We start from the raw sequence: 10,415 nt of genomic DNA on the forward strand, positions 1-10,415 counted from the left end.
ATCTCATTCATCATATAACTCATTATACACATATAGATACACATGTATGTCATCTTCTTCCTCAAACTAACACTTTTCATTTCATTCAAAATTCTCAATTTAATCATGCCATAGTCCTGTATAAAGTCCAATTAGCATATAGACATCATTAATCCAAACATTGATCTCATAATTCAAAAATACCCAAATCCTAGTAATCTAAACTCAAGCAATTTCACATATAATCAACAATTAGCGAAATTAACCTTTAACTATCATTACTATCATGCTTATTATCAATTATCCTTAGCCAATTCAAATAATTAGCACATAAATCAAAAAGCCCTATTTTATATCTAACTAAACTTTTTTGAAAATTTACAAACATGCATAAATCATTAATCCAACCTTAGATTAATCAAATTGAGTCATTTAATAGCACATATAAGACATCAATTCATCAAATCTCATCATCAATAAAAACTTCCCAATTTTAGCAAACTAAACTCTAATGAAAACTCACGTATCAACGTAAACTCTTAATAAAAGCATGACAGGCGTTCACATAATGATCATAAAGCAATTAGACCTCATTTTACCAATCATCAACCTCTCAATATATGAAAACTCAAAAACTCATATAAACTAAACTAAGTCAAAATTTTATTTAGCCAACAAAAGACCTAGTCAAACATAATTAGACACTAATATCATGCTCAATTACATATATCCTAAACCAAAATCACTTAAATAACACATAGGCAAAAAGTCCTAATTTTTATTAAAGTAAACCCTTTGAAATTTAATAAACACACATGATACCTTAATCCATTCATAGATCTATCAATCTTAGCCAATTAATCTCACATATAACCCATCAATTTACAAATTAGAGCATAGATACACATATCCCTAATTTTGTTAAACTAACTCATATCAAAATCATCAATTGACATCATATACTCAATTTACTCCATCAATCATCATCATATACATCTCATGGACTCATCTTCATCATCTATTAATCATTTTAACCATTAACTCGAAAGTTCCCAATTTTGGGTAAACTAAACTCCATCGAACTTTCACATCTCAAGGCATATACTTCACATATAACATCATACAATCTAGATCTATAAAAATAAGAATCACTTACCCAAGATTAAACAAAGATCATAGTTTTCCTTTCTCACTCTTCAAACCAAACCCCACGGTCCTCTTGAAATCTTCAAGAATTGAAAGGTGTTTATGTTGATTTGGTGGAGGATTTGATTTTGATGTGAACTTGGAAGCTTTGGTGATTCATCTATGGTGATCTTTTGGAGCAAAATCGGAAGAGAGGGAGAGAAATTGAGAGTGGCCGAATGGTGAAGGAAATGAGGGAAATGAAGTGAATTTGTCTTGCTTAGGAAGGATGATTGGAGACCAAACACTATTCACCATTTAATACTTGTCCCCCCTAAACCTACACACTAATCCCTTCCCTTCATCTTCATACCACACGTCCACTTCAAGTAAGGCTAAGGAAATTAATCACAATGAGACACAATTATATGAAGCCATAGTTTGGGTAGTATACTACGTCGGTAGACTAACACTTCTTGGTCTTATCAAACAAGAGGATCTATTATGACAACTCACGAGTTGCAAGGCTCAAACTCAACACAACATTAAAGCAAGGTGTTGTAGAAATTGTTCAAGAGAATCAAAAGAATGACCAGAGGGTATGGAATGATTAACTACTAGGTCGAACAAAATGACCTCGAGTATGAACCCATCTGGTTTTTCAACCGAAAGTTGAAACACATGGGTTTTCAACCCAAAAAGACGTCTACTGAGATTTGGATCATGTGGACTGGCCAGGTCCAACATCATCACCTCCCAGTCACACGAGAAACATCGTCCCGAACTTGGAGAGCCATGAACACACTATACATAACAAAACATAAGCTCATCATGACAACTAAACTTATCTTAAGGTTCCCTATCCTATTGATCTCAAACCCCAAACCTCTCTTAAGACATATACACACAGACATACGTACACAGGCAAAACACACTATTCTTAAAATCTATCGAGTAGCAAAAGTCAATTCGATGTTCCGTCGCACTTGAACATTCGAACGTAGAGACTATGGTTCAACCTTTGATGCAACGTTTACCTTGAATTCGTCGCGTATCATCATTCTGTGCTTTTCCTTTACCTCGTACATATCTTTTCATTCCTCTTTGTAGTTCAAAAGAATCATTGTTTTCTTGAGGGAGCTGAAATGCTCTAAGTTCTCTTTCATTCTTCTACATCATCACCTTAAGAATCTAGATTGTAGAGATATCCTACTAATCTAGTAGTCTATGTTCTTTTGAAATTGTGATCATGCAACTTATAGCAATCTATGTTCTCTGGGAAAACATATGTCAATTTTTCTATCATTCGTCTGATCATAACATCATAGATTGCGAAAATATGCCATGAAAGGCAAAACATTCAACATTTCATAATATCATGCTCTTTACATAAACATATTCATAAAACATCTTAGAACAATAACATCTTTAACACGTTGAACTACAGTTACCTTCTTTCCTTGATTGAGCACGATGCAATGGAGTGTTGAGCGGTGCCGTATAAACCCATGTAAGTCTAAAGAATCAAACTAGACTCGACTCTTTTAGAATAAGGTTTCTAGGGCCAGAGCGAACGAACCGCTCTGATACCACTCTGTCACAGCCCGCAACCCTTAATGACAATTTAGCCGGGGTTATGACTTGGGGTGAACAATAAGAAATGGAAATGGACAATTACTTAACATTAAGGTATATGAGAATGTCACTCATAGATAAGATGCTAGGATCATATATGATCATTTGGATACTTATAAAACATACACATGAAGGAGAACTGATTAAGGTGGGTTATCCAATAACACGTGTCACAACTTCATAACATAGAGTTATTCTAATAAAAGTGTTTTGCAGCGGAAAAACGTGTGAGATATACATATGAAGATGTATACTCAAGGTTACATTTCTTGAAATGTCAAAAGAACACCCGCTCAACATCATTCCATTCCATCAGCTGCTCAACCTGCACATTTAGAAATACATGCAGGGCTGAGTATAAAAATACTCAGTGGGCACATATGCCTACTATGAAATATAACATGCTTCGTAAAGATTTAAATTGTCATGCCATCATAAACAGTACAGCAAGGGGTTTTTCGCTAAAAATGCCCAAGCTTACTAAATTCAGTTGTGATTCTTAAAGTTCGACTGCAGTCTAAGTTCTCTTGTAATCTATCATATCTGGAACTTTGTGCCGGAGAGGTGGCCACCTCTCACGGTCACTTGACCGGCCAACCCGCTAGATGACTCACGGTCACTGGTGTACACTAGCCCTGGCAGGATAGCTATCAACTGCTCAAGACCCGAATTCGATTGCATCATTGGCAAAGCCAAAGCAGATAGATATCATACTAAAATTTAAACATTTTATGGCAAGACAATAGTTGAAATAACTTTAACTCAAAGATTTTGTCATTAAATAACTTGCTTGAACGTAACATTTAAACTCATTTGATATATATGAAACTGAAATTAACAGTTAGATCATCTCATGCATTCATTCGTATAAGAGGCCTACGACACGCAGGGGATCTCTATATACGTATAGTAAAAGTAATGCCCACCTGGATAGGCAAAGCCTGAAGATCATACACATAAAAACCTGTCTTGGGAAAGCAGCGCTAGTCCCCCTCGTCACAAAGCCTACAAGAAATTCTATTCTTAATAGGTCTCCTTGAATCTAATCTTAAGCCATGGTGTAGTGCTTAACATTCTATGATTCACTTAGTCGGTTTTCAAAATTTAATGAATAAATAATTGAAAACATTTCTCTTGAGTTAAGAACACCAACAATATTCTTACTCATCTTTCTTTAATAATTGGAATTATAAATAAAACCAATTAAATCTTAAATACTCATATTGCAAAAATATAATGCAAATTCATGTCATGCTTGGCATATAATAAGAAATTACTTAAAATATGCACATAATAATAATAATTTAATATTATTATGAAAATTAAAATAATTAATCAAACCTAATAAGTCTAATTAATTATAATAGTGTAGCTTTTTTTTTTTAAAACAACTCTCCACAATCCAATTAAATCAATAATTGGGCAGCCCATTTAAAATAATTAAATCAAGGACCTCCCTTTTTTTTTTTAATTTCGCAGCCCACTAAAAAAAAATGGCAGCCCAAGTTTAAATAAAATGAGTCCCAACCCTTTAATTAAACACTGGCCCAACTGAAATAAAATTTAAACAAAACTCGGCCCAATAGACTCGGCCCAACACTCAAGCCCAAACCTAGGCCCAACACCACACTTTTCTTCCTTCCTTTCTTCTCCCATCAGCCGCACACACACATACAAACACAAACGCAGCTGCACACTCCCCTCTCCTCTCTCTCTCTCTCTCGGACGATATGTCCGTCGCCGCTGCCGTTCAACGGCGCCGTCGCCGCCGGCGAGCGGCGCGGCTCTCCCTTCTTCGGCATCTTTCCTCTCCCCGACGACTGCTCATCCCTTTCTCCCTCACGACTGCTCGCCTCTCTCCCTCGCAACTGCTCGGGCTTCACGGCCGTTGGAGCTCGCCGGAGCAAGCGGCGACAGGCTCCAGCTCCCTTCTCTCTTCTCCCTTCTCGGCGACTGCAACAAGAAAAGCTGCCGCTGACGTGACTCGGACTCCCTCTCTCAGATCTCCGGCGACGACAACAGCGATGAACTGCTGCAGCGCCTGAACCCTAGTGACCTCAATCCAGTCGTCCTCAGTCTCCTCCAGTGACTGCACGGTTCCTCTTCCGGCGACGAACGCCGCCGGCCACCCCTCTCTTTCTGAATCAGTCCGGCGACCACAGGACAGCCATGGCCGCCGCCGTTCTCAGATCCAGAGCAACGGCAGAAAAGCCGCCGCCTCGGATCTCCTCCCCCTTTTCACTCTCCCTTGGCCGGACAGCAGCGGCGAGTTACCGCCGTGCCGTGCTCTACCTCCCTCCATCTATCGACTCTCACAGCCAAGAAACACACCAAAGGACTCGACGCAGTAAGGTTCGAAATCAGGGGATAACAAAGCTTCAAGACTTCTCTTTTATCAAGTCGATTCTTTCATATGTACAAACATAAGTCTTTTCTTTAAATCAGTAAATGAATTTTGTTATACATACTGAAAACTTGGGTCAATTGTTAATGCGGATACACACATATTTATATATATACACAGAATAGATGTATGCGAACATATGTATGAATGTATTCTTCTAAAAATGAAAGATTGAGTTGTTGTCTACTTTAGTAAACACTGCGTAAATAATCTGGTTGAAATAAAACCTTGAGTTGATGAACATCTTGGTGGTTTTGATTTGGCAGTCTGGTTCAATAGTGAATTTGAAATGAAACCTTGATGAAAATGTTGTTTGTTTTATGGACTGAGCTGGAGCTCTATCTTTGTGTGGGATGAAGGAGGACTTTGGCTGATGATATAAAAGGGATGCACAGGGTGGGGTGACTGCACGGCTATGCTGTTACTTTTTCAAGAGTAGATGTGTGAATGAAAGAAAATAGAGTGTAGGAAGACTTTAATTGTGTGAATGAAGGAAAATTAGAGTGTAGGAAGACTTTAATTGTAGGGAGTGGCTTGATGGTAAGTGTTGCTAAAAGCAATGAAATAACGTGATGTGACAATTAAAACATCTGTGATGAATTGTCAAACTGAAATAATTCTTTAGGGTTCAAATGCTCGTATAAAAAAAAATTCAAATGCTCAATTTAAATAAATATGCCATGCATAAGAATTTAAATAACTAAATTTACAAATATATTTTTGTAAATCGTCTTTGTTGGAATTAAAATAAATTCATTTTCTTTTATTCGGCGTGAATCATCTTCCTATCTAAGTTCAAAATTTTTTCTAAACTTAGCTCGAGGAAACGGGGTATTACAAAAAAATTGCAGTTCATGGTGGTTAAGATTTGACGTGTTTGAGGGTTGTAACACCCCTTTTGATTAACCCCATATCCAACAAAGACACACTTAATAGCACATGGAGAGAGTTTTGTTCGTTCATGTTTAGGAATATGAACGAATACTGAACATCCAAAGATCCGAGGTTGAAGAGTCAGAGCTTTAGGTATATTAGCCAGAGTTGATAATTTTTCCAAAGGAGTCTTGAGCTGGAGAGTTCTAGTAGGAAGACGGTTTACTAGGTAGACAGAAGTTGCGATAGCCTCTGGCCAAAAGGAGGTGGGTACTCGTGACTCAATCATCATAGCCCGAGTCATTTCAAGTAAAATTCGATTTTTTCTTTCGGCAACACCATTTTGTTCGGGGGTATGGGGACAAGTAGTTTGATGAATTATTTCTTTCTGTTGGCAAAAAGTTTTCATGGAATGATCAATAAACTCCCCCCCATTATCCGTTCGAAAGGTTTGAATATTTTTCTGAAATTGAGTTTGTACCATGGTGTAGAAATGAGTAAATTTTTCAAAAACTTAGGATTCTTGTTTGAGAAAATATACCCATGTCACCTTAGTACAATCATCAATCAAAAGCAAGAAACATCTAAATCCTTGACCCCCCATAATAGGTGACGGACCCCAAACATCAGAGTGAACAAGAGAAAATATAGAGTTCACTTGAGTATTATTAGGCTTGAAAGATTGTCTGTGACTCTTAGCTAAAACACAAGTCTCACAAGATAAACTTTCAGTTTTCACAAGTTTAGGAAATAAAAGCTTAACCTAACCCGTGGAAGGATGCCCTAAACGTCGGTGCCAAAGCCAGGCTTCCCGGTCTGCAGTTCCGTGAGCCAGCATCACCTTGCCTTGTTGAGCTATCTCATCCACATAGTACAGTCCATCCCGCTCAGTGCCACGCCCAATAATCTCCCCTGTCCTGATATCCTGAAGAAGACATAAATGAGGATGCATGAGCATGGTACAATTTAGTTCCTTTGTAACATGACTGATTGACAGTAATTTATGTGAAAGAGACGGAACATATAGACAATTAGATAATTTTAAAGTGGGAGTAATTTCTATAGTTCCGACTCCTTCAACTTTCGTCAATTCACCAGTAGCAGTTTGGACATGGGTTCTAAAGGATTGTGATGACTCTACGATATCCGACTTATCAAATGTCATTGTATCTGTGGCACCACAATCAAAAAACCATCCTCGATCCCTATCCCCTTTTTTATTTGACACTTGGTAAGCATGGGAGGTATTTATGGAATTTTTGCATAAATATGGGTCATTTTCAGATTTGTTGGAAACTTGGGGTTCTCTATGTAATTCATCGGAATTTAGGGGCTTAAAATAATTTGAATGGGGTTCATTCTGTGATTTAGTCAAACTTGTGGGCTGAAAGGGAGAAAGATGGGGTTTATTTTGGAATTTTTGAAACTCAGGGGGTTTAAAACATAAAGTTCCAAAAGTGGGAGGGTCTAGTGGAGATCCACCAAACCCTATACCTGAAAACCCTTCATCCTTAGCCATTTGCGCCGCCTCCCCTCTTCTCGCCCATCGGGTGATGGCCACCGCCCACCGCTACAGCCGAGCCAGCGATTTCCTGGCTGTCCACAGTCACCGCTACCTTCCCCTTCGTGGTTTTGTGGTTTTTATCCCACCATTCGGGATACCCCACGATCTGAAAACACATCTCTTTTGTATGTCTCTGCATTCCACAATGGCTGCAATATAACTTCGACTTATCCTCCTTCTTCCGCTGTAACGGGGCGCCAGAGCGATTCTGTTGGGGTCGAGCGGTGTTGGTTGGTGGCGGTCCCTCTGACCGTGAGAACATGGGTCGAGCGGCAGCAAGGCCGGTGCCAATTCCTCCCGATGATGCGATCTCCAAGTCGGCGTGGTTGGTTGCCGGTTGCAAAATCAGTAGTCGGGTGACCTCCCGTATCACTTTTGAAAATGCCGACTCAGCTGAGGGAGAGGGAGATTCCTTGAGGATATCTCGCCAGATGTTATCGTATTTCGCATCCAATCCCGATAGGAATTGGAATAGTCGCCTGTTTTCAATGAATTTCCGATACTTTGCGATTCCCTCTTCGCAACAACCGATGGGATTAGGTTCTCTTCTGTCGATATTGAGCCAAATCGCCTGTAAGTTGTTCCAATAATCCTCCAATATTAGCTGCCCTTGGTTTACTTTGTTTGCTCTTACTTCCAGATAGTAAATCTGGAGTCGATCAGTAGTTTCGCTTCCATAAGTTACGACCAAGCTATCCCAGACGGCTGGTGTTGGGCGAAATTGAGCACCAACTTTCCCTCCATGTTCTGTAGCAGCCACGAAAACACGGACAAATCTACTTCTTCCCATTTGTACTACTCGGGATTCGTTATTTTTGGTTGTGGTGGTTGGCCGGTGATGTGACCGAATTTGCCTCTGCTCCCTATGGTCACCTTCATGAGACCAGCCAATAGGGCATAGTTGTTGCCGTCTAGCTTGAATCCCAGCGAGACGTTATTTGAGTTTTGTAACAGATTTGCGATTTGTAACGTTAACTCATTTGGATCTGTTGTTGTAGTTTAAATCTTACCCTCTGACATGTTGTGGGTGTTCTGTTTTTTTTTTTCAGGGATTAAGGGGGCTGTTCCAAGACTAATCCTGCTCTGATACCATGTTAAAACATGGTATTATCATAATTAGGATTGAGCCGAGAACAGGGAAGAATAGTATGAATGATTGTAAATTTCTTTTTTCTTGTTGTTCTTCCTGCTAATTACAATAGACCCTTTTATTGGGTGAGAATAGATACAATTAAGGAAAGTAATATTGAGATTCCTATAATCAAGCTCTTGATTAGTAATTGATCCTTGACTCAATCATTTCCTTAGATAGTGTTGGGAACTTAATGGAATATCCTAATCTTTGTTTTGATGATACCAAAATCCATAGGTTTCATTTGTAATAGACTAGAACTGCTCGAACTCAAGTGTTAGAGTTCTTTTTCTAGTTTAGTTGTGTCGCAGCCCGACATCTAGCCAGTGATAGCGTAGATTGGGTATCGATACGACTAATAAAAAGATAGGGTAGAACAAAGGAATCTGAAAGACTCGTCAAGCGAAAGCTACTAATAATTCTAGTTAATATAATATCATCAATCTTAAAAGAAACATTATCAGCTTCATTCATTCAAATGTATCAAGGTTCTAGTCAACATAAACAAAAGGGAGTATAGCTAAATAGTTACAATGATTCATATTGTTCAGGGTAGCACAACATAGCGTGATCAGACTATATGTATGAAGACATATAGCTGAGAGTAACAATCCTAATTAAGTTTCAAGAACATAGTCTTCAACTATTCGCACAACCGTATAGAAGTAAAATACGGTACTCAAAAGGGTCGTCTATGAACAACAGCCCTCCAGCGATTCCCCAATCTCTCTCCTTGCTCATCCTGCACATTTAGAAATACATGCAGGGCTGAGTATAAATACTCAGTGGACATAAGCCGAAAATAAACAATCTCGCTCTTAGAGCTATACATTTAACTTGCCATTTAAACATCACACAGGGGTTTTTCCTTAAAAGAACCTGTGTAAGCAATTGATAAATTTCAAGTATCATAAAGTAATGAAAGATAGACTGCAGTCATAAATACTTAGCATGTAGTACCACTTCTACAACTCATCATCATCATCATGGTACTGAGAAGTAGGCCTCCTTCTCAAGCACCGTAACCGGCCGACTAGACAGTCGGCTCACAGTCATTTCTGACCGGCCAACCCGGTGTACAGCTCACGGTTACCTCCGTGTACACAATCCCGCCTTTGGCAGGACCCGAAATCGTCTCATCTCATCAGTAGAGTGTAACGTACAGGCTCATCGTCATCAAAATTCGGCAAGTTAATTAGTTCAAACATCAATTTATCTCAAAACATCTTAAAAACTTATAGACATCATCATAATCATCATTTTAAAAAGCCAGTAATAGGAGTATTAGAAAGTAATGCCCACCTGGAAATCTTAGCTTTGGTACTAGTACTTCGGAGAAATCCTACTTATGCCCTTGACTCGCGTCTTCAGATATCATCGTTGGCATAGACGATCATGTAATAAAATAAACGTCAATTAGACAAATCCTCACTAGGTTTACTATTCTTATCTAAGTAGTAGTCTTCCTTTGTTCCCTTGTAACTAATCACTCTTCGTAACAAACTCTCTTATAATAAATTCTAAGTATTCATCATTTTTATTTCCAATGCATCACCAAATTTTAAGTCTAATTAGTTCATTAAGGAACGACTCCTAAATACTCAAACCCATCTATCAATCACATACTAAAGTTGTGAGGTTATAACACATTCTTTAACAAATATCTGATAATTCGTATAATGCTTAATAACTTCACCATGTGG

General features: G+C 38.5%; 2 long non-coding RNA genes across 2 annotated transcripts; both read right to left on the reverse strand.

The window, feature by feature from the left end:
• Positions 1–2,796: 2,796 nt before the first annotated feature.
• LOC130992959 (uncharacterized) lies at positions 2,797–3,744 on the reverse strand. The gene is made up of 2 exons (XR_009091521.1): positions 3,666–3,744; positions 2,797–3,064 (listed from the first exon to the last, which is right to left on the reverse strand). It is a non-coding gene; the product is annotated as an uncharacterized LOC130992959 (long non-coding RNA).
• A 5,413-nt stretch (positions 3,745–9,157) lies between these two features.
• LOC130992960 (uncharacterized) lies at positions 9,158–10,193 on the reverse strand. The gene is made up of 2 exons (XR_009091522.1): positions 10,015–10,193; positions 9,158–9,454 (listed from the first exon to the last, which is right to left on the reverse strand). It is a non-coding gene; the product is annotated as an uncharacterized LOC130992960 (long non-coding RNA).
• Positions 10,194–10,415: the final 222 nt, after the last annotated feature.

The sequence above is a fragment of the Salvia miltiorrhiza genome, chromosome 7 (genome assembly GCF_028751815.1).
Source record: "Salvia miltiorrhiza cultivar Shanhuang (shh) chromosome 7, IMPLAD_Smil_shh, whole genome shotgun sequence".
Taxonomy (NCBI): domain Eukaryota; kingdom Viridiplantae; phylum Streptophyta; class Magnoliopsida; order Lamiales; family Lamiaceae; genus Salvia; species Salvia miltiorrhiza.